Raw genomic sequence first — 25,967 nt, forward strand, 5'->3', positions numbered from 1 at the left:
ATACTCTTGGACATTCTGCTACTGCCTCTTGGCATAACTGTCCAGCCAAAAGTAATCTCTCTTTTCTTTAAATTCCCTTAGCACATTAAATCCTTTGGCCATTAATCATACTGTTTCATTATCGAAGCGTGTTTCTATTCCTCTACAGGCCTTGAAGTCAGAGGCCATATCTTATTTGTGACCTTCCATGAGAAATTGTAAAACAGACTTGGATTCAAATCCTACTCTCTCACTTACTGGTTGACCTTGTACAAAATCATAAAACTTTTCTAATTTTTTTCCACTCATAGAGACTATAGCACTACATATGGTTATTGTGAAAATTAAGCAGAAAGTTACACAAGCTGTAATTATCGATACGTGGTAGTAGCATTTTTAAAGTTCCTTGGAGTCATTTTCTCATGTAACATCTTATTTAATCACCACGACAACCATCAAGTCATTAGTATTTCCATTTTTCAGAACAGAAAACCGGTGCTTTACAGGGGCAGGGGACTTTTAATAATGGTTTCTGACCGAACGGCTCTCAGCATGGCCTTTAAATGCCTCTCCAGACACACGGATTCCTGCACTAATAAGGAACCCTTGCCCACCTTCCCCCGTAGATGGGGGCAAGGTTAAAGGTTGCGTAGCAGCTCTCAAATCAATCTCTGAAAGCGAAAGCAGTTGACCGTTTGCCAGCGTTCTCTGGTCTAATTGACTTCCCGCAGTGGAACCTTTATTTTGAAACAGGACTCCAGAGCCACCACTGGCTAAAAGGACAAAAATAATGTCGTTAATTCTGTTTGTTTTGCTTGGGATAAAGTGTCCTGAACTCATAACAAATGTCCTCTTGTTAGCAAATGGAAAAGCATAATTAAGCCGGCTTTTTCGCCACTTTTAACAAGCTTTCGGTTTCCTCTCTACTTCACTCTCTCATTTTTTAATGAGATACCAATTTCCTCCTGCCCAGTACTCACAGATACTTTAAGCAGTAAAACAGACAGCTTTGATTTTTGTCTTAGTGTGAAGTTTTGGTATTAATTTATTCATCTGCAATTTATGCCACACTCTTCTTTGTGCTAAATGGTCTGTTAATCTTTAAAAATTAACGAGGTATCTCAGGCCAAAATATGAAAGAGTAAAGGGAAAGAAACGAAAGAAAAGGAGGCTGGGGGAGGAAAGGTTTCTATTTAGGGGGCGTGGAAACACTGGCATTTTCATCCTGCTGTCTTCAACTGCAGCATCTTCTGGAAACACAGAACCGCAAAGAAGACTTTTTCCTGGTTTTCCAAAATCCATCTCCAATTAAGACTCAAGTGTAACCCAGCCTGCCCAGACCGGGAAGCCAGTTGGGGACCAGGCGCGGTAAACAGAGACTGCACAGTGGGGCCTGGAGCAGCAGGAAGCTTCCTGAAGATGTGCAGGCCGCGAGGGGCGGGGAGAAGGACCTCTCTAAAGGCCATTTAATCAGCCCAGCCCACCCTGCCGTCTGCCATCTGGGGAACAGCGTCTTTGGCAGATTAATGAAAAGTTATTTTTCTAAAAAAATAACTTTAATAGCTCTTTAAGACTTTCAGAAATCTTGGAGCTGATTACAAAGATTAGATTTGCACTCAGCCAAAAACGATGTACCTCGTTCTATGTGTTTTGCGTGCCTTATCAAAGACCCCGTTTCTGTACCAGCAGTTGGGAACCATGTGACCCCAGTAAGTCAGGTTAACTGTTTCTAACACTAATTGTACTGGCTTCCACGTTTCTCTGTGATCGCACTTTTCTTTTCTTCTCCTCTGTAGAGAGAGCTTCTCCAAATCATCATCACCGTGCTTCTCTTGTTAAAAACCAAATTAGTGAGATATAATTCACATACCATAAAATTCACACATGGAAAGTGTACAATTCAATGGCTTTAAGATATTCAGAAAGTTGTGCAAGCATCACCACGATCTAAGTTTAGAACACTGTCTTCACCTAAAAGAAACCTCAATCCATCAGTCACTCTCCATTGCACCCACCATCTCAGCCCTAGACAACTACTAATCTCCTGTCTCAACAGATTTGCCTATTTGAGATATTTCATATAAATTGAATCATCTAATATACGGTCTTTTGTCACAGGCTTCTTTTAATTAGCATGATGTTTTCAAGGTTTACCCATATTGTAGTATAATCAGTACTTCATTCCTTTTTTATGGCCAAATAATATTTCACTGTATGGACATACTTCATTTTATATATCCATTCATCATTTGATGGACATTTGAGTTTTTTGGGGCTATTACAAATAATGCTGCTGTGAACATTCGAGATTTCGAGTCAACGAATGTTTTCAATTATTTTAGGAGTTGAACTATTGGCTCATTTGGTAATTCCATATTCATGCTGAGAAATTGTTTTTCCAACTTTATATTCCTACAATCAATATATGAAGGTTCAAATTTTTCCAGATCTCATCAGCATTTACTATTATATATCTTTGTGAACCAAACTTATCCTAGCAAGTGTGAGGTGGTCTATTGTGGCTCTGATTTGTCTTTCTTTAATGGCTAGTCAACATTTTTTCAAGTGCTCATTGGCCATTTGTATGCCTTCTTTGGAGAGATGCTTATTCAAAACCATTGCCTATTTTTTATTTGAGTTGTGTTTTTATCATTGAACTGTAGGAGTTCTTTACATATTCTAGATATCTGTCATTTCCCAGATATATAAATTGCAAATATATTTTCCCATCCTGTAAACTGTCTTTTCGGTTTTTTGATGTTATCGTTTACAGCACAAGTTTTTAATATTGATGAAGTTCAATTTATCTATTTTTTCTCCTATCTTATGCTTTTAATATCATTTAAGATCTTACTCAAGGTCATAGAGATTTAGTCTTATGTTTTCTCCCAAGAGTTTTATAGTTTTAACTCTCACATTTATGTCTCTAATCCATTTTGAGTTCATTTTTGTGTATGTTAAGAAGGGATCCAACCTTATTCTTCTGTGTGTGGAAATCTAGTTATCCCAACCCCATATGTTGAGTCTGTATTTGTCTTTGGAGCTTAGATGTGTCTCATGGAGGCAGCATATGGTTGGGTTTGGTTTTTTGATCCATTCTGCAACTCTATTGGTGAGTTCAGTCCATTTACATTTAGGGTGTTTATTGAAATATGAGGTCTTCTTATAGCCATTTTATCTTTTGCTTTCTGGTAGCTCAGTGCTTCCATTGCTTCCTTGTCCTTGTGTTTCTGTTTTCTTTATTTTGGTTTCCAGTAGGTGGCGTCTAAGCCTCTTGGATCCCTGCTTTATATAAAACCTTAAAAAAAGCCTTTTTATTCTCTTATAGATATTTAATCACACTCGCTACCCTCAGTTTCAATCCCTGTCAGTGATAGCAACAGTTTCATTAGCGTTTGCTCAGATTCCCTGGTATTTGGTCTCGGAGGGTATGGGGGAGGGGCCTTCCAGGTTGGGTGTTGGAGGCTGCGGCTCAGACTCGGTTTTGCAAGCAGTCGGTAAAAATCAACTGTTGTTTTTCTGCTGTCCCACTTCTCTGCCTTCTGCCCTGATGACTGGGCTCTACCGCCCGCTATGTGGAGCTCACAGCTTTGCCAGGCAGGGCTGTTCAGAGGACTCGCCGTTCCTTCTCCCCTTCCCCTCCTCCTACAGGGAGCTCTGGCTCCAAGAGGCAGCTTCTTTATTTATCCCAGTCCACTGCCCAACACCCAGGTTTCTGACCTGTGGAAGCTCTTATGTGCAGCTCAGACGTGCTGTTGTGCAGTTTGGGTATATTTTGTTGAGTTTCAGATGTTCAGCTTGTTGTTATTTCAAGGGGAGAGAGATGGGAACATCTCTCACTCTGCCATGTTTCCAAAGAAGACCCCTGGCCCCATTTATTGAAAAGAATTTTCTTTCCATGTTGGATTGTCCTGGTACCCTTGCTGAAAAACAATTCATCATAAACAGAGGGATTATTTCTGTGCTCTCGATTCTATTCCTTTAATTTATATATCTATCCTTATGCCAGTAACATAGTGTCCTGGGTCTTGTATCTATGTAAAAGTTTTGAAACCAGAAAGTGTAAGTCCTCTAACTTTGTTCTCCTTTTTTCTGTTTTGGCTATTCTGGGTTCCTTGAATTTCCATACAAATTTTGGGATCAGCCTGCCAATTTCTGTAAATAGGGAAGCTGAGAGTTTGGCAGACATCACATTGACTGTGTAGACAATTTAAGGAGTACTGCCATTTTCACAATATTAGGTCTTTCAATCAATGCACATAGGATGTCTTTCAATTTTAGATCTTTTTAACTTTCTTCAATGATGTTTTGTCATTTTCAGAGTACAAGTTTTGAACTTCTTCCCTTAAATTTATTTCTAAGTACTTCTTTCTTTTTCATGTTATTGTAAATAAAATTGTTGTCTTAATTTTATTTTTGATTGCTTTTATATGGAATTTTAATCGACTTTTGTATAATGATCTAGTATCTTGCAATCTTGCTGAACACGTTTCTTAGTTCTAATAGTTTTTTTAGTGAATTTCTTAGGATTTTTTCCACATGTGATCATATTAGCTACAAACAGAGACAGTTTTACTTTTTCCTTTCCAATCTGACACCTTTCATTTCTTTTTCTTACCTGGTTACCCTGACTAGAACCTCTAGCACAATGTTAAATAGATGTGGTGACAGTGGACTTTTTGTCTTGTTTCTGATCTTAGTTATGTGTCTTTCATACATGCCCTTTGTCATGGTGAGGAAGTTCCCTTCTATCCCTAGTTTGTTGAGTAATTTTATAATGAAGGTGTTGGATTTTGTCAAATGCTTTTTCTGCATCTATTGATCTAACCATATGATTTTCATCCTTTTTTTTCCATTAAATACAATGTATTTCATTCATTGATTTTGGCATTCTTGATATACATCATAGCGCATAGTCCTTTTTGAATGATGCTGGATTTGGTTTACTAGCATTTTGGGGGGGATATTTGAGTCTATATTCATTAAGGGATATTTGTCTATAGTTTTATTTTCTTGTGATATCTTTGCATGTTTTTAGTATCAGTGTAGAATTTGCCTCATAAAATTAGTTAAGAAGTGTTCTCTCTTCTTTTATTTTTTGTTTATGAATGGTTGTGTTAATTCTTTAAATGTTTGACAGAATTCACCAGTGAAGTGAGTATGGGCTTGGGCTTTTCTTTTGGAGAAGTTTTTAAATTACTAATTAAATACCTTCATTTTTTTATAGGTCTATTCATATTTTCTATTTCTTCTTGAGTCAGTTTTGGTAATTTGTGTTTTGTAAGAATTTCATCTAAGTTATCCAATTTGTGGGTAGCCATTTATTCATAGTCCATCTTCATAATCCTTTCATTTCTTTAAGGTTGGCTGTGATGTCCCTTCTTTTATCCCTGATTTTAGTAATTTGTTCCTTTTTTCCTTGTTCAGTTTAGCTAAGGATCTGTCAATTTTGCTGATCTTTTTAAAGAACAATCTTATTGAATTTCTCTATTGTTTTTATATATATTATGTATTATTCCTTACTTTTAATATTAGTACTCTCTAATTTAAAACACATCCTCACACCTAGCCACTTCCAGCTCCTATGAGACCAAGAGGTTGTCCTCATCCCGGCTGTCCTTTTTAATCTGTCTTTTCATTGATATATGTACATTGATACATTGATACAAGCCACCCAGACCCGAAGTCACTTGGAGAAATGTGTGTTACACAGGTAATCATGTCCCATTACTATCAATCTCTCAAAACAATCACACAGCCCATCTGCAATAAATGAAAGAAATATAATAGAATTGGGGAAGACGGAATCTGCATGTGAAAGGACTGTCAGGGCTACTTATCTCATCAGCTTTTTATGGCTTTTGCTCCATGACTTCCAGTATTACTTCCTGTCTTGTTCCTTAACTTCATACTTGCAACCACTTGTTTGATGGACTGACTCAACTACCGTCTAATACCGGGGATGCCAAATACTTGGCATGTATACCATCTCTGTCCCTTGCCCATGGAAGATATTAATAATCTTATCATTTTTTCTAAGCTCATATGTGGCCATATAGTTCTTCTAAACACAGGAGGACTCCACATAACCACTACCAACACCTATGATTCAGCAATTGCAATCCTAGGCATGTATACTGTGTGTGTGAGTGTGTGTGTGTGTGTGTGTGTTAACCAAAGACATGTACTAAAATGTTCAGATTAACACTATTTTTAAGAGCCCCAAAGAAAAAACTATCAAATTCTCATCAACAGTGGATTGGGTAAATAAATACAGTATCTTTACACAATGAAGTACTATGCAGCAATGAGAATGAACACTCTACAACTACACTGGACAATATAAATGATGCTTACTAACGTAACACAGAACCAAAGAAACCAAACATGAAAGAATACATACTGTAGGATTCCATTTACATATAGTTTAAAATCAGGCAAAACTAATCTATGCTATTAGGAGTCAGGATAATGGTTATCCTTGGGAAGAAGTTTGAAAAAATCATGAAGGTGATTTCAGGGGAATGTGTAATGTTCTGTTTCTTGATGTGATGCTCAGTATTACCCAGAGTGTACTGAGTTTGTGAAAAAATTATCGTCCTGTAGTTTTATCAGTATTTCTCTGTATGGATGTCACAGTTCGATAACGTTTTTAACAGTTTGGTTTACTCATCGCCCTAAGTGAATTGTGAGCTCTTCTTGTTTTCAGGACCATGTTTCTATTTCATGGATTTAGGCCAGTGACTGAGACCATACTTGCTTCACTCATTTACTAATTCTGTCCTATATTTCAACATTCAGTCCCTGCTGAAATCCCACTTCTTGGAGTCTGGCTAGTACCTGATTTTGTAATTACTCTCTATCCACAAGGTTCGGTATTCCTGGAAAGCTTTGTAACTTATTCCTACCCAAGCTAACGCCACTGTGTTCATACTCATATTCTGGTTTCTGTTTTTGATACTTTGACTCCTTCCATTTGCTGCCAGACCTGGATAAGCTCTGAGGTTAGGACTACTCCCTAGTAATCCAGATTGGACAAAGCAACTTCAAAAACACAAAAGAAGGAAATTGGTTGGCACAGGAGCTTATGGTGTACCTAGAAATCAAACCAGTCACATGCTGTTCAGCCCTAAAACACAAAACTTTTTAAGGGCTCTCAAATGTCATTCATCTGAGTAGCAAGACCACTCTCAATATCTTTTGAATTGGGGCTTCAATATCTACAAGTGCTGTGTTCCCTTGGAGGTTGATATAATTATACTTAAGTTTAGATCGAGCTCAGGGAGGTCAGCTGGATCAGGAATACAGACTGAATTATATTGTGATGACAAACCACACCAAAATTGCACTGACTTATAAAAACATTTATTTCCTGCTCAGACTAGATCTACTATAGGTCACCTACAGCCCTGCGTCTCTGCTCTGCCTCATCTTCTTCCCAAGACCCAGGCTGAAGAAATGATATTTTTCAGGGATATTCCCACTCTTGTGGTAGAGAGAAAAGACAATATCATGTTATGGCTCTTAAATTTTTTCTCAGCAGTGGCACACATCACTTCTGTTCATATTTAGTTACCCAGAGGAAGCAACATCATCAAGCCTAAGATCAGCATGGCAAGGATATATCACCCTTTCAAATGGAGGAACACTGAGCACTTATAACAATAACCGCCCACCACAGCAATGAAGCTAAAAGAAGACAGGGATGTGATCCCTCCCTCTATTAATTTATAAACAAATGGAAATAATAATTCACACTCTATATTCGTCTACTCACAATTTAAGCTCTGGCATTTTTAGTGTGAATAATTAAGATGAAAGCAAAGGCTAGATATTAGTTCAACTGAAACCATCTCTGCTGCAACCTTCCCTTGACCTTTTCAGAGTCACCCTTCCCACACCCCCACATAATGTGGAAAGATGGAGCCAGGTGTCCTCTCAAAGCATCTGGCTGATGGGAACGGAGTTTGGAGCCTGGAATGTGTTCACTGATGTACCTGGATCCATTTACAGAACTATCTTCATCTAGACAAGTATGTGGTCTAAAGAAGAATAATAACAGAAGACAGACCCCTGCCAAGACCACCCTAGACTCCACCCTCAGCTTACTGAATGAATGAGACAATGCCTACCATCTGAAAATAGCTAAAGGTTTCCTACGGAAACAGAAACTCGGAAAGAGGGATGAATAGGCAGATCACAGAGGATTTTTAGGGCAGTTAAACTATTCTATATGATACTATAATGGGGGATATATGTTATTATACATTTGTCAAAACCTACAGAATATACAACTGAGCGAACCCTCATGTAAAGTATGTGCTTTGGGTGATAATGAGGTATTAATGTAGGTTTAACGATTGCAACAAATGTACCACCCTGGTAAGGGGTGTTGATAATGGGGGAAGCTGTGCATGAGTGGGAAGATGAGGTATATGGGAAAGCTCTGTACCTTCTGTTCAATATTGCCGTGAATTTAAAACTGCTCTAAAAAATAATGTTTATTAAAAAAAAGATATAGGAATATTTTGCTAATTCTTGAAAAGTCTACTGAACAGAAGACCACAGAATGTCCAGAAACATGATTTCTGAGTCAGAGGGTGGTTTCTGCCAACAAGACAGGCACCCCCTGGCCTGTCATAACAGAACTGGTCAGAACTGCATCCTCTAGAAAGTGCCTATAAAATGTAGATCACTGGACAGATAAGCCCAGTTGAACACAGGGAACTTCTAGTTTGTCTGAGCAGATGAATTGAGCTACTATTGTCCTAACGAAACAGACCAGGCTCTACCCCAAAGCCGCAGAATCAGCCAGGTGTCAAAGCTGAAGGGTGCTGAGTGAATCGGTTAGATTTTGTTTTCCCTTTCGTTTCGGGCACAGGGAAAGTCTATCACTGCTGGTCACTGTTTGTGGAAGAGAAAGAGAGGGTGGAGCTGAAGAAGGAAAAAAGAGGCAATGCAGCACAAAGCCCATCCTTAAATTCCTCTGAAAGGGGCATGGCGAAGGAAGAAATGAGGAGGAGGGGGGAAATTACAAAAACAAATGTGTGCCCAAGATCCATCTGGAAGCCAGATCCTTAGTGTGTGGGCGAAAACCTCTCTTCTGTTCCAGGCGCTGTCTCTGGCGGCCGCGTGGCTCAGTCTGCCCCTCCCTTTTACCAAACCACAAGCCATTCCCGCTCCTCCGTGATTCCTCCAAGACACATAGCTTAATGTCTGAAAAAGCAGCTCTATGAAAACCAACTAATATCGTTACTTTCCCCACCTATAGTCTTATGAAGAAGATTATAGATCATAGAATCACGGCCTGTTGGAATGTGGAAGGACTTCAGAGAGTAACAAATTGTCTAATCTCTTCATTTTTAAGATAAGGAGTCATAAAAGCTATCACATGATTTCAGAATGGCCAAAGAGGATAAGAACTAGTCCTGAACAAAACTGTCTGCTTACTTGGATTGATTTTAAATAAGAAATCTACTGGGATTTAAACAATTGATGCTGTTTAAGAAAAGATTATCTATTTGACTTTGAATCCAGGAATATTCTCCTTTGAGTGGCCCAGGGGTCATGGCATTAGAATCATGGAGAAATATAATCCTCGCACAAGACATTACCTTGTTGGTCGTTTACCAGGTAAAGCACAAGATACCCAGCTAAACCTAAATTTCAGATAAACAATAATCTTTTAGTATAAGTACATCCCAAATATTGCATAGAACACGCCTGTACTAAAAAAGTATTTGTTTTTTATCCAGGCATCCTATAATTTTATTTACTAAATCTGGCAAGCCTATAGTTTATAGGAAGCATTTATTAGTCACATACTCATAACATTATCTGTTGGTTTTCAACTTTTAGAATTGCTTTATAGATGAAACACCAAATATTTAATGTTTCTAGATCAGAATACAAACTTTAACAACTTTTCAATGGAAAAGAAAAGGCATGTGGGGTAGATAAAATAGGTGAAGGAATTCAAAAGAAAGAAAAGGCACACATGGCAGAAGATGGGGGATGGCGGGCAGTGAGGAAGGTAGAGGAATGGTAAGGGTGCTGGCTATCTTAAGTGGAGGAGAGTTGATGAGTTTTACATGATCCATTTAGTTCAATTTTTGGGGGTAGGGGGCAGAAAAAGTTCTAAGAGATTGTATTATCATAGTGAATTTAAGGCCTAAATACCTTATTCTTCTGAGTGGACTTTTGGTTCATCATCTAATTTTTTTTCAAATACTTTAAAGTCTGCTATGTACCACCTTAAGAAATCAGAAGCGGCCTCAACTTTATTAACTGCTATATAAAGTAGTTTACTAAAAGTCATCTTTATACAATGCAATTAACACCAGGAATTAATCTATTGGTTACAAAAACCACTGAAATATTATAAACATGATACCTACACATCTTGTGCATTTTATTAAAATTTAAGGCATGTGAACAACTATTTATATGCCAATCTTTTGATGTAGGGCCAAGGCTTTTTCTTTGAGTACAAATCCCTGACTATGAGCCCTGTGTCACCAAAAAGCAGCATCTCTTATTTCCATTTATAGTTTCTCTAAAATATAGTGAAAATTTAAGGACACTTTAAAGTAATCTGAGTGCAAAAGACTTCTGTTTTTACAAAAATCTCCTCCATCTTCCACATTGTCTTGCCCACAGCAATTTTTTTATGACTTGACTTTACTGAATCTTTGCAAAGGATTCAATATAATTCCCTATGGGGGGAAAAAACCTCTTTGCATTCATATCCCACTGATTTTAATACTCTTTCATCACATTATATAATTAAATAACCGATAAGACTGGATATACTGGGCCAGCTTTCATACTAGCATAGAAAATTTACTTTTTAAAAAAATTTGTATTGTGGTTAAATTCACAAACTTCTTCCCAAAGGCAATATTAATGAAATAGTCAAAGTACTAAGGAAACTAAGTCTCCATCAAGGCTATGCTATTGTGAGGCAGGAGACTAGACTAAATAATTTCTGAAGGCCAATTTTGCTCCAAATTTTCATCATGATAATATACTGATGGCATTACTCAGTTTCTTAAAATGTGAGATTTTTGATTTTCCTAAAATTGTGGTGCCCCCATGGAATGGTTTTATATCTCACTTACAGCTTGGTTATTTCTTCTTTTCTGTTTCCCTTTGAGGGTGGTCATGGGAGAAAGAGGAATAATCTATTTAAGAACCTAGGAAGATAAGTGGAGGGTTAAACTAGGGCTAAATTGCCAGATAACATTATATTCTCGATTTCTGCAAGAAATCTATTTTCATGAATGTGAAAATTTACTTTCCAGCCTACGTCCAACCAGAATGCCCAATAGAGACATAACCACATTAATAAAAATTGTTTCTATTTAGTTTTCTTCGCAGAATTGCAGCAATCCTTCCCTTATCTGAATTCTCCCTTCTCAATCCAGAAGGTCCACAACTTAAAGTATAAAGGTCCTTTTTGCTTCTACTATTAGAGTTTCATAGACCAGGTTATAGTCCCAATTTTGCTTATCCATAAACACAAAGCTTTCCATTAATTTCTACAACTGAAGGTTAAATAGGCTGTTTTCCTTATGACTAATTTTCAGCAAAGCCAGATTTTTGCAAGTAACGGGTGTTTTTGTTTTTTGTTTTTTTAGTTTCTTATATGGATTTTTTGTTTTTAAATGTTCCTTTAAACCGAGAAAAGAGATTCATTGTTGGAATGATGGATTTTGCTTTTTGTTAAAAAAGACAGAGCGCTCAGGGTGGGGTCTGGCCATTTCCTGCCCAAAAACACAACTGTAAAGATCCGTCAAGTTAAAGGCCCAAATAACCTGACAAGATCGCTTTACCAGCAACAGCAAATGAAGGTGATCCCAACGGGGGCCCAGGAAAGGTGGCTGGGCTTAATTCGCCCTTAATGAACAGGCAGTTTCTCCCACTGGTAGCTGTGCCTCAGTGCCGAAGCCATCGGAGCAGGCCCGGACACTCCTCAGGAGAGCAAGTATCCTTGGCTAAAATAAATGGATCTCAGCATAGGCTTAAAGGATCCACGTCTGTTGAAATTCTACCCAGACTAAAGCGTACCTCCTTCTTCGACTCAACAAGTCTGAAGTGACTTGTCTTTTCTGAAATCCCATTCTATTTCCTTCTATTGATTTTCATTCACTTAGATCATACTTCATTTTTTTAACCAATCTGACCTCTCCACTAGATTACAAGCAGTTTGAAGAAAGGATCCTGTCTTATTTGTTAGTATATCTCCACTGTGCTAGAAACAAGGAAAACAGGATAAGATGAAGATGCACTACTTTTTGAGATTACAGTCTAATGGAGAATAATCTGTAAATAAGTGTTTGCAGTGCAATTTGCTAATAGTTATACTAAAAGTGGACAGGAAAATATAGAAACAATGAGGAGAAAGATGCTGATTTTATTTGGAGATTTAGTAAAGCATTCAAAAAATAGCATTATACACACACCATCTCAGCTACGCAGATTGCATAAAGTCCGAAGACACGTCTGTATTTACATGTGTAAACTTGGGGTCTGTACTTACACTATTTGAGTTGTCACAGAGCCTTCCACTCTCCTTTTCTGAAAAGTAGTCATGCCTCCCACTTGAAGACATAGTCATAACTCTATGACCCTACACTCCAGCCCTACAGACGAGTGGCCCAGGGACAGATCTGCCTCAAGGTGGACCAGCGCAACACTGGGTACTGAATATCGTAGTGCATTGGCTCTATCACACCTGCCAACACTTCTCATCTTATGCTACTCTGGGCACAGCAAAAGCAAGCATTGTTTCTTTAAACATTCACTGAGTAAAAATCGTATCCTGGCAACAAACTTTGTTAAACTGAAATCAGTGGGATCAATATCAACAATTAATTGGGAAAAGTCCTATTGAAGGCTTATTGTATGTTAGTGGCTATCAATCCAGTCAATATAAGGATAAAGAAATATAGTCCCTTCCATCTGAGACAGGCATGTAGGGAGAAAATTACAATACATGAAAAACTACTAAAATTGGTGTATCAAGCAGGAGCAGAGAGAAGGTCTAGCTCTGCTTAGGTCATAACCCCTGGGTTTATGCTACTCTGAGAATCATTGACCTCCCCCTGGACATGATTACAAACCAGGAAAATGTTTTAAACAGGATTTTGTGTCCCTCAGCCATGCCCCACCCCCACCCTACCTGCGCCCAGACCCCATCAAAATGTAGTAAAAGAAATCTGCTTAATGTGCACTCAGGTTAGCATCCACAGTCAAGTTCATGGTAACCTTTCCTTGTGGGTTTGTTTTTTTGCTTCTTCACTTGGGGTTACTGAGCAGAAGCTGAATAACCCTGGTCTGTTTTTCAGTCTGGAGACCATGTCCTCGTGGGTTGCCAGACCTCAGGGACAGATCTCCAACATGAAAACTCTTGAAGTGGGTGCCATCGCCCACTAAGGGGTCCCCAAATGGAAAACTCAGGGATGTCCAGGAGCTGTTTATGGTCTCTATGCTTCATGTGTCCTGTTTTACTGGAACCGGAGCCTCACTGAGGCAGCTGGGGCATGTGTGTTAGCAGCTAACAGGGCAAAAGCTGGCACTGCAAGGAACTGCTTCCAGAGCGGAGATCCTGTTCCCACCGTCACCACGCTCCTCGGCTTATTCAGCGCCCGGGCTCCAGGAAGATTTATGAGCTGCTTAAAACATTCATGTTTGCTCACTGCTGATCATTGGAAATTCAAGGGTGAGAACTGAGTTGTTAGCAGTCAGGGAGCCCTCTGTTCCAGGCTCAAGGGCTCCGGACACCCCCTCAGGTTTATCTCTCTGTGCCTACCTTCACAGCTGCCCTCGAGGCACATGCCACAGACCTCCTCCTCCATCTCTCCAGAATTTGCCCAAATTCAGTAAGTGTGCAAGATTGGGAAAGCAAGAAAATAACGACAAAACCTGTGTAAGAACTCATATTTGTGAAGTAGTTTACAAGATACATTCACATACATTATGGTTTATAAGATACATTCACATATATTATCACCTAATTCACTTATTCATTCATCCAATCATGCATTCATATATAATACATTTATTAGACACCCAATGTGTGCCAGAGACTGAGTCTTGCCCTTGTATTTTATAGAGAATATAGCTTAGTTTTTGTGGACCTGTGTTTAATTCTGTAAAATCTATTAACATTTCTGAAACACGTAGGCTGTGAGAAACATTATGTGTGATATTATAAACGGTATGTGTGGGGAATATCAAAATCAGTAAGTTGGGATAAAGATAATAAAGATATGATCTAGTGATGAAAATATATTTGCACACAAACAAAACGGTGTGGAGAGAGGGACTGGGACTAAATAAGGAATCGCAGACCCTGGAACAGAGCCTGATGTTGGGGGGTGGGGGGACCTCTTATCAGTTCTGATTAGGAAGCATAATTAGCGCTAATCCCATCCAAGTCTATGGGAAGGGGGTTACGAAGAAGAGCCTCTTTAAGGTGTGAGTGCGCTGGGATAAAACAATGGTTTTAAAAACGGGACTCCAGGGAACCTGCACATACTTTGCCTGGTGCTGCTACACACCGGGGCAGCTTAGCGTCTGTAGCAGCACCAGGCAAAGTGATGCACACGGAAATTCAGCAGTAAGTTTTAATTTGAATGAAAGATCTGAAGGGGAGGGAGGAAAGAAAAAGGAAAAGAAAAGAAGAAAGGGAGGGAGGGAGGGAGGGAGGAAGGAAGGAAGGAAGGAAGGGGAAGGGAGGGAGGGAGGGAGGAAGGAAGGAAAAAATATTAAGACTAGCTGGTCTCCAACATCCTGTGATTCTGTTATTATCGTTGTGTTAGTCTACCCGTGGAATATTCAATTTTTAATTTTAAAAAAAATACATAAACAAAAATTTTGTGATGCAATTCCATATATCATGCTAGAGGGTGGGGGGATGTTGAATCTTCAAATCTCCTCCAGCCAGCCAGCTTCGCTGCCCTCATTTATTTAATCCTAGTCCCAATTTTATATACTTAACAGGTTTAATGTTATCAAAATACAGTAAGATATCTTCATGCCTTACTTGAGCTCAGCATTGAGCTTCAACTCTTTCTAATTTCAAAATTCCTTAAGTCACCTCCCCTGTTCAATGCTTTGGGAAATTTTGGAAAGCACAGTCCCATGCCCCTAGTCATCTACAAACCTCCCAGTTTCTGCATCCAGGAACCCAGAAACCTCAGACTTATGGGAAAGCAGGGCATTTCCAAGTTGGCATTTATTGCCAAGGGCTTTTAGGTGCCCTACGGTGGCCTCCCATCAGAAACCATGACTGGGACATCCAACTTGCGTGCAGCTCCAGCTTTTTAAGGAATATAGGGAGTTGTGAATGAGGAGCTTTCTGTGTTGAATGTATGAATAATTCATCAGCAAGATCATCAAGACATCTGGAAGTTTATGAGCGTGAACCCTTAGCCTGCAGAACAAATAGCCTCCCAAGTTCAGCGACTGCAGGCTGCCTGTCGAGTACCAGGTTCGACCATGTACCAGGCCAGACGGTACTTAGACTGGTCGCACCACTAAAAACAGAGAGACCCTGTACCCAAGCAAGCACACTCTTCCTGCTCCTTCAGCAAGGAACGAGGAGCCCTAAAGAGGCGTGTTCCCCCTTTTCAAGGGACACATTTACTCTCTGGCTTTAAGTTTTCCAGGATCTGTTTAGCCTCAATTTCTTGTTGTTCTACATGCTTTTTCTGGGGGAGCACTTACACCTTCTGGCTTCAGCTGGGTTCTGAACCTGTAACAACCACAGACGTTTTTATCTGGATGACCTGCAAGTATTCAAATTCAAATGTGCAAAACAAATTTATTATCTGCTCCTTTACAACCCAAACTGCTCCTCACTGTCATGTAGATACCAAACATTAGTCTCTAGAGGTAGAAATATCTTTCCTTCCCTCACCCCAGGTGCTAAAACCTATGGAACGTACCTTAGAAATGTCTCTGAAATTTTCCTCTTTTACTTTATTCATCACTTACACTTGTACTGAGCACCAAAAGGCCTGAATAAGACCCAGGCCTTTTTTGCTACTAATAATGTAAGTCTGGAGTTTGGAACAAATAAATAGCAGTTGCAATCCAGTATGAGAGATGGTTCAGTAAAGCTATGCACGAGATGCTCTAGGAGGGCAGAAGAGGAAGTTGCCTAATTTTTTTTTGGTAGTGATCCCAGATTACTGTGAATGTTTAATACATCTTTGTTGAATCAAACTAACCTGAAGTGGTGATGCATGTTCTCAGTCTTAAAGGATGGATTTGTCAGACAGAACACTGAAGGGATGCCATTCTAGGCCAAAGAAACAGTATGGGGAACGTGAAGCCAGAGACAGTGTGGCATTAGTGAGAAAGGGTAAGGTGACTGATACAATTGGAGGGGAAGTAGTTAGAAATAGGGCTGGAGAGGTATACAAGGTCTTGTTTTTCGTAATGACTAGCTTTGGCTTTCAGACGAGGGGACACCATATAATAATTTTAGGCATGTAACAGAACTGGTCAAATTAGTTAGAAATGGTAGCATGTATGTGGGAAGGGGAGATGTTAAAATAGTCTAGAATGTCAAAGAAGCAATGTATTTCAGGAGAATTTATTAACTAGACTCATTAATACATTGGTAATAAATAAGCTGGGGGTAGTGAAGAAGGAGGGATGAATAGAAGAGTTGGAAGGAGACTAGAGTTTCTGAGTTGGACATATAAGAAAGTCACAGACCCCTGTCTCTCTGTCCGGTATCATGATGGATAGATGTTGATATGAACAAGACTGACTCCATCTTTGTACCCCTTATTTCTTTTTGTTTAACTTTTTCATGCTGTGAACTGTTTAATTTAACAATTCTCAGCTGGCATACCAATGCCTTATAGCTCATAATTATCTGTGTTCTTTAAACATATACAGTGTAGCCATAAAGACTCTTGTCAGTAAAGGCCAGAATGGTATGGCAACCAAGATAAATATCAAACTGGTGTTGGCATCAATTCTAAGCAATCATCCATCACAAGACCACCAGGAGGTAGGAGTCCTGGCACGTATTGTATTTTTTGTCCCTTTGCCTTGTCCATTATTAGTGCCTGAGCTATACTATAAAACATTGACTGTAACAACTGTCTGGTAGTGGAGATGGCTGTGCAGATTGCTGGACTGCCATCCACTCTGATCCTGTTCCTGTAAGTAACTTACTCTAAATTGTTACATTCTACGGAGTGCCTGCCTCATTCTTGGGTCTCTGGGTATCTTCTCTTTATGGTGGCCACTATTCCTTCACTCAACTGTCAGACCCGTCACAATAATCTTCTAACTGGTCTCTTTGCTTCTGGTCGCTCCATCTTCTCCACTGAAGAAAGAATTATCTTTCCTAAACTAAAATCTGACGATTGACACACTCTCTGAAATCCTCACCCCACAACCACAGCCACACTAAACCGCTCAGCGTGTCCCAGGTATAGTCTGCACTCCCTTCCTCTGCCTGTGTCATGTTGTTTACTTTGTTTAGAAAGTGTTTCTCATTCCCCTCTCCTGGTAACAGTGGCTGGTCCCCTAAGACTCAGTTCAGATGCCACCTAATCTGAAAAGACCTTCTTTCTGCCCCAGGTCTAGTAGCTCATACCTTCTCTTTGCTCTCTATTTTCCTTTTTTTCACAACTTTTTTGAAATGAACTTCACATGATAATGAATTACTATATCGGGCTCTGTTCCTCCCACTACCCTCTGGAGTTTAAACCTATTATTCAGAGTTATATATTCTATTAAGGTTTATAGAGGGTGCTTCATAAATTTTTTTGCGTGAATTTAAGAGTTGTACCTTTAGAATTTTCTTTTCTGTGACTGTCCATAATCACCACTGAAACGGGGAGAGGAGGGAGAAGAGAAGCAGCAGCCGCAAAAGGGAAAAAATGGGGGCAAGATTTTCCCTTGGATAATCTTCCATCTCCTTGGAGGACTGGTAGCAGGTCTGAGAGTCTGGGAAGGACTTTTTTAGAGGTTTGACTAAACAGAGAGTTTCCTTAAGAAAGCGTGAGTGCCAAATGGGACCCCCGTGGCGTGTCTGGAGTGATCAGAGAGCTGTCTTATAGAGACTTCCAGTTCCTCAGGCCGATGAGAGAATGCCTTTTGAATCAGAAGAGTTTTCCCTGCTTAGCATGTCAGTTTGAACAAGTTACTTGTTTAAAGGCTTTGATGTCTGTGTGTGTGGAGATTGGGAGGGAGAGAAGAGGAAGAAAGGAGGGAAGAAAGGGGAGAGAGAAGTGTAAGTGAGCATGTGATATTTTCCATTTTTCACAGATTTATTTGTGAGTACATTTGCAAATCTCTTTGTATGTGTTAGCATATTGTTTCCATGTGTTTACGTGGGTGTGTTTGTTTATGAGGAAATGAGCTGTATACAGATGTGTGGTTTCCCTATGTGCAAGTGCTTCAGCAATGTGCCCATGTGCGTGTAGGTAGTGTACCAGTGCACTGGGTGTATCTGTGGGATATTGTGAATTTTGAAAGCACATTTATAAACATATAAGATTATATCACTATATTAAATTTCAACATGAAATAATTCTCTCAATAAGGATTTACAAATGAACAACTGTTGAAAAGGAATGGATATTAAGCCCATACAATACATGCATAATCTTTAGTTTTGTCTTTCAAAATCGTAAATTTTGCAGAAAAGTATCATGCATGGAAATTGTAGCAGCTGGAGAAGATGGCAAAAGAGTTTTCCACAGCGTTTTGGCTCCTTGGTGGGGTTTGGGCAGGGTGGTCCGTCAGAACTAATGACCGTTGTCCTGCACCTACACCAGTGACCCCAGCCCACCTCTTTGCTCACTTTGACACTAAATCAGTGACAGAGAAGAAAGGCTGGAGCTAGTGGCCATTTAGGGCGAGAGGCTGATATGAGCCTGTCAGTGTCTAAAAGGAAGAGGGTGGTAGTGTGGCACAAAGCCAGCAGGCTTGGGAGTCATTTGGAACTGGGTCTGCGTCACAGCTTGGCCACTTTCCAACTGCGTGGCTTTGAGCACGTTACTCCCCTCCTGACGTCTTAGTTTCCTGATCTATTCAGGGTTAATTACACTCACTTTACCTTTAAGAGTGGTTGTGAGTAAAACGCCTCGTACAGAATCTGGCTAAGAGGTAGGAGCTCAGCAAATAGTAATGTCCTTATCAAAAGGAGTGATCGAATGTAAAATAACAGAGCTGAAAGTGAAGGGCCCGCTTTCATTTCTCTGAGATCTGCTAGGTAAAAAGTCAAGTGGAAATGACCAGCTAGACTGGCTGGGAGGTGACTGCGGAATACGTGAAGCCAGGTTGGCTGAGAACGACACTTTCAGGGAACTGTAGCCCTGTGAATGAAGAGTCGAGAAGAACTTTAGTCTGACTGTGCTCACCTATCCGAAGCCTCCCAGAGCCCCACCTTCTGCCTCTGCCCCCAAAACTCAAGCCAGTCGGGAGTCAGAACAGAAAGAAGCTGTTCTTCCTCTCACTTTTAGGGCCACCTCAAGGAATAGGGGTTTGAGCTGAGGTGGTGTGTTGTTGACAGGTTTTCAGTGCTTCTTATCAGGAGTAAATTTTATTCATGGGGAACAAAAGAAAACTGGCCTGAAACATAAACAGGAATGTGTCTGAGTCTGGGATTCAGCGAGTATCTTGATTCCTGCAACACTGAGCCAGTTGAGCTCAGCATGGTGCTTAAGGCCATATCATATTTAATCAACCGAGTCATTAATTACTTTGATGAGAATGAACACTTAATTTTGAATTCATGTGTAGTTTAAAAGGGGGGATGCAATCCATATGGTTCTGATTCAATCACACTTATATCATCGAAATGAACTTTTTTTTTTTAAGCTATATCTTGGCCAAGACATTCAATGAGGCTTTGAGTAAGCCAGTTCCCTCTGGACAAGTTTTAGGAGCAGCTAAGTTTAGGACACTTGCAAATCCAAGTTTGGTTTCAATCATATGGAAACTGGTTTCTGAACTTCTGAACAAACTGTCTCGGAGCAGGTGAGTGGCTGACTATATTGCTCAATGCTTTTACTTTTTGCAAAATACCCACCTCCTGTATAGAGTGATATGTTCAAAAACAGCTCTGAGTCTTTCCTGCTGCTGCCTATCTACTGGTGGTCTCGGACAAATCCCTGACAGCCAGTCATTGTAAAGCTACCAGTCATTTGAATTCTAGGAGTCTCAGATTTTCAATGCTCTGCTCTCTAAAGTTCTTTTCAGTTTGAAAATGCAGTGGTTCGCGATTCTATAACGAGCACACATTTAGAAAACACTGCACCTAGGTGCTTTTGTAAATCTAGGTTAAAATTCTGTATGAAGACTTTACTAGCTATTTGACCTTGGGAAACTTATTAAAATTCTAGACCTCAATTTTATCATTTGTAATTATTTGAGATATTAAAGCATCTAGTATAGTACCTCGAGTTCAAAATAATCACACGTATCTTTATTCCTCTATTTTCCCTCCCTCCTTCCTTTCTCTTCACTCCCCTCCCTTTTTTCTTACCTCTTATTTTTCCATCATATATTTTTTTACCCTTTTCTAAGATTCCTATAGGCTTACACAATTTCTTCTCCAAAGACTCATCTGTGTGACTTTTCTCTCCTGTAGTTGGTAAGCTGTTAGAGGATTGAACGATTACTGCTCTCCACGTTGCCTCACCAAAGGTCCCCAAAATGGGCGTTCTCAGGTTAATGCTATAGTTGGAAGGGCCTCAATGTTTCTGACAGTTATTTATGCTTACAGACAGGTAGATTCCATAAAAGAATTCACCTTTTTACCTCCTTGAGGAGGGTTCAACTTGTAGCTTTAAAGTTATCATATCACCTAAAATATAAAATATAGATTCTTTGTGCTAAATTCTGTACTTATTCTTCCTTAAGAAAAAGTTACACAAAAGCCTTTATATATTTCTAACTATAACACTGCTAATGGGATTTAAGTCCCAAGAAAATCAGAAAATTCAGAGTCAGACACAAGACTAATGAAGCAAGTCTTACTGTGCTTCCATGAATTCTCTATAAAATGTTTCAAAACCACATCTAGGCTATAAAATTTAGAGTTTCCGATGCCTGAACCATTTAAAGATGTGTTGATCCTTATAAGATGTGAATCAGGACATTTTTGAAGGGCTAAATTTGCTAAAAATGCCCTTTTGCCCTTTTATCGGTTCCCATACTTACATACTATAAAAACCATTTCTTCAGCTGCACTTCCCATCGAGGAATCTCTTAGTTCAGAATTCAGCATTTTAGACTCTTCCTGTAGGACTGCCTCTTAGAATGATGTTTCTCAAACTTTAACATACGTGTAAATAAACTGGGGATCTTGTTAAAATACAGATTCTTATTCAGTGGGTCTGGGGTAGGGCCTGAGATTCTGCATTTCTAGTAAGATCTCAGGCAAGGCTGAGGACATTGGTCCACAGATCACACTTTAAATAAGATCTTAGAAAACTAAGCATTTGGATCCAACCTATTCCCAAATCACATGCTACAGGACAAGTGTGACCTTGAGCTTCCACAGCATGGGCCTTAGTATCTGTAGATTAGAGAGGTGATGGCCTAAGGTCTTCCTTGTTTCAGAAGACTTTGTGGAGAATCTGTAAGATCACCAGTGGCCTATGAACCCGTCTCTTTGAACTGAACTATGTATCTCCCTAGCCTTTGCTCACGTGAGGTCAGGAGAGAGCAGACAGGATATTCAGGCAAGCTTGGAGCTTGGGCAAAGGTCATAGCTGCCCCAGTGCTGCCACCTCCTTCTCCACAACATTTCTGCTGAGGGTTCCTCAGCTTCTCCAGGGCGACGAGGTCAGAGCTTGAACTATAGGTTAGGTCGCCATGTGCTTGTGCCCAATGGTGCTTGTACACAAATGGTATTTAGATTATGTTCTTATCAAAGAAATTTTAGTAGGGGGTGAAGAGAGTAATATAGAAGGAGTATGGCTTCCCAGTTTACTAGCTATGTGACTTTGGTCAAGGAACTTTGCATCTCCGTGTTTCAGTATTTTTCTCTGTAATGGGTAATAATAATTTGCAGGGTTGTTGTGAGAATTAGAGATAATTTAAAATGTCTGCCAGAATAAAAGGGAGATATTAATGTTAACATTAATTATATTTACCATTAAGCACACTCTGATATAATTGTTTAAGACAACTGGGGACAATGGATGAGGCTGTTTTTGTTATTCAGATCTATTCAGTGTATAGATTTGGCCAGAATAAAGAATAATTAGTAAATTTTGGAATTTTAAAGAATTTTATTGTATCGGTGCTCTCATTATAACTACATTTAAACTTATTTGGTAAAGTATATTAATCAAGGCTCTTAAAAGCTACTTTAAAAGTTAAATGATAAACACTTAAAATAGTTCATAGGATTATGTTTTATAATGGTGAATGCACTTCGAACAAGCTCACCAGGAACGAGTAGGTAAGGAAGATTTCACTTGCACTTCAGCCCCTTCCCAACATACACCTGGCAGTAGGGAATAAGCAAAATTCTGAGGCAGTTAACAAAACGCTTCCTAATCAGGTTCGGAGTCGGAGCACAGTCTGCAAAGGTGTCTGCCTTATTAACTCTACTGTATTTGGTTTCCCCAAAAGTCCTCAGGGGAAAGGACTTCCTATCTTCTTTAGCTCTCCTAACTAGGTCATGTTAGAAAGACTTCAACTTTGTCCAGTGCTATCTATTTGCTTCGCTTCTTTCTTCCCCTATAATTTCCCTCTTTTCTTCCCCATCTGTTGCAATTGATCGTCCTGGTACAGAGCCTCCTAGGTTCACTTACAGAGATTAAGAGGCAGTAAATAAAGTGAGTGGGCTGGGTTAAATCAGTTGGTGCCCAGCAGAAGCAGATGCACTAGAGGACTGGACTGAGGCAGAGCCCATTTGTGTGTATCCATGAGGCAACTCATACCCTTTACTCTGTATTAATGTTGGTTGTGATAAGGAAAAGGCTTCCTTGCTCTCGGCCCCCTTCCCTTCTTCGTCCTGTGTTTTCCCAAGCACAGCAGTGTTTCTGAGAGCTAAAGTATGCTCGTCCATGCCCTACACTTACCCACCCCTCTTTCAGAGCCTTCCTCTAAGTTTTCTCTCCCTTTTTTCCAAGGATGATTTTATATAGAGGGCCATCTTCATTTATTCAGTTCAACAAAATGAAGAAGGAAAAGGGTTGTCAATATGACTTTTTGCCTTTTTGTTTTAGGAGTTATCAAATCACTTAAACTACAATAAGAAGTCTCTCAAGGCTCCTTAGTCATCCTAGCTTTTCTGTGTACTCACCTTTGTACATAAACAAGTCCTTTTATGCAAACTTGCACAAAGCGTTTCTGTGCTTATTTACTCTGCTTAGTTGAGGCACCAAGACTGAGCACACATGTGGCATACACTTGTAAATGGCTTGACGTACATATCTGCAGGTAGCTTATGTTTGTACATATCGACTTAGTATGTGTTGACTGGAGAATTCTGAACTATGGAATTTCAGCATTGGAAGAGGCCTCAAAGACAGTCTTTTAAAATGACTCACCTGAAGCTTGAACCTTCTTATGACTTCATCCTAGGGTCTACCAGCCAAGGTGTAAATTTCTCAATTGTCAGGAAACTTCCTACCGCTCCAAGCTGTATCATCTTTGCGGGTATATTTCACAGCTGCCTATACCTGTGGCAGGGGGCCTATCTGTAGCGTGCAGGTCAGGGTTATGCCTCTGAAAATCTGGGCACCATAAGCAAGATGTAGAAAGGGCAGTCATCTGCACCCATGCACAGAGCCCTTTTATTTTGGGGGGGTGGGGGGGATTTGTACCCAGTGTGTGGAGCTGTGGCTTTGAAGACTGCCAGTGCCTATGGATTTCTCTCAGCTCCCTGGGAGACTCTCCTAACTGCACATTTGGAAGAGCTCCCTGCTCACCATGCAGCGCTCTGTCAACAAGCAAGGAGAGCTTTAGGGCAGAAGTCCAGGACAGCCAGGCTCTTGAGGCTCCTCGCTGGGCCTCGGGGTGAACCTGCACTCACAGATGGGATGGTTTCCAAACATTAACTGAAACACTCACACTTGTTTTCGACAACAGTGCTCAGGTTAAATTTCACCAATTGCTATTCTGGGTAGGGAGCTATGGCAGGAATGTCTCCAGACTCCGGGTGGTTGCAGTGCTTCAGTAAGGCCGCCTTTCAGCAGGCTCCATTTGCTGTGCTTTAAAGGACTCAACTGTGTAGCTGCCTTCACAAAATTCAGTCCCAAAAGGTGAGCAGGGAAACCTGGGAAGGGCTTCTGAGGAGAGGGAGCCCCTGAAACAGACCACTCCAGGAGTCTCCCTGCCTGAGCTGACTCATTCTTTGATATGTAGAAGCAACAGTAAGGGGTGGCTTCCAAGAGCCTGTCTGTGATGATGGATGAGTTTGGTCCTGCAGCCTGGGGAACAGAGAGGAGTCAGCAGAACACAGATGTTGCAAGGCAGCCAAATTAATCTTTAATGGGAATGTACAAGTTGGGTCCTCATTAGAATATCTAATGGCCTAAACTTATTGCAAAGTAAGAGCTACCTAACAGGATGGACTCTGGCTTAATATCTTCCAGGTCTTGCTAAGGTTGAGGCAGCAACTGATTCATGTTTGTGAATATTTTTTAAAAATCTCTCGACCATGGGGAAAGATTTCATAGCCAAGAACAACATGGATTTAAAGGTACATTTTCTGCAGCCCGTCTGGAGTAGCTGGAGCTCTGGGTGGTGGACACTTGAGCTTTATCTGATCAGATTGAATGAAGTACATATATATATAGTACAAAACAAAGCAAGAATTTAATCCTGTGAGAGTCCTTGGGTAAGAAGTACCCTTTTCTGCAGAAATAGTTGCAGAGAAACATGCATTTCGTATGTTAGAAAACTGAACTTTTTTTTCATTAAGAAAGACTATATGACAGCTGACCTACTTGGTGTATAGAAATGTGTGGAAAGAGTTGTTGACACCAGAGACCAAATGCATCTTGGCTAGTTTTTATTGTCCCGAATTAGAAGGGAGGTGTTAGCATAATCGCTGAATCTATTTCTAAAATTATAAAGTGTTTAGGGAGCTTATTTCTAATTCTAAGAGTGCCACTGAGACATGGAGAGTCCAGTTAATCAAGCCATTCTTTCAGCAGAATTTCTGAATAATTTCCGAAGATATTATTCCCACAAATTAGATCGGGCAAGTCCAACAGAATTCAGGTAACACAGTTGACTCAGGGAGACCTAAGCTTACAAAAGGCATCGATCATGCAATTGTATCAAGCCTATCTAGTGGGTCTTCAGTGAACAGGTGTAGATGAGCCACCCAGAGATAAGAGGCAGTGTGCATAATATCAAATGCACAAGATTTGGAGACGGGCCTGGTTTGGAAGTTCCGTGGCCCTCAGATCATTTTCTATAAAATAAGGGTAATGATACCAATCTTGTAAGGCCATTGGGAGGATTTCAGACTTAAATTTTAAGGTGCTTAAAAAGAGTAGGCCTAGTCTTATCAAATATAATGATAAATGATAATACTAATAGCTGTTTCTGTAGCTCATTATTATGAAGAAAAGTTTAGGTCTGAGGAGCTTTCTGAGAGAACACCAGGGCCTGGGTGGTAATATAAACTTTTGCCCCTCTCCTCAGGAAAATAAGAGATAGAAGTGCCATCCATACTAAGAAATTTGGTAAAGAACAACAACAACAACAACAAAACTAATGGAATTAATACCTAAAGATCAAAGATCTATTATTATAAATATGCATAGAGACTTAAAGGAAAAACTTGATCATAAATGTTGTTCCTATTTGTTTATAGCAATCTCAATAGAGAGATGAGGGCTATAAAAATGATCAAAAAGGAAATTTTACAACTGGAAAATACAATATCTGAAACAAAAAATTTGCTGAATGGGCCTACTACCAGATTAGACACTATAGAAGAAAATATTTGTGAATTTGAAGACATTACAGTGGAAACT

Source organism: Pteropus medius, unplaced genomic scaffold (assembly GCF_902729225.1).
Source record: "Pteropus medius unplaced genomic scaffold, Ma_sr-lr_union100, whole genome shotgun sequence".
Lineage (NCBI taxonomy): Eukaryota > Metazoa > Chordata > Mammalia > Chiroptera > Pteropodidae > Pteropus > Pteropus medius.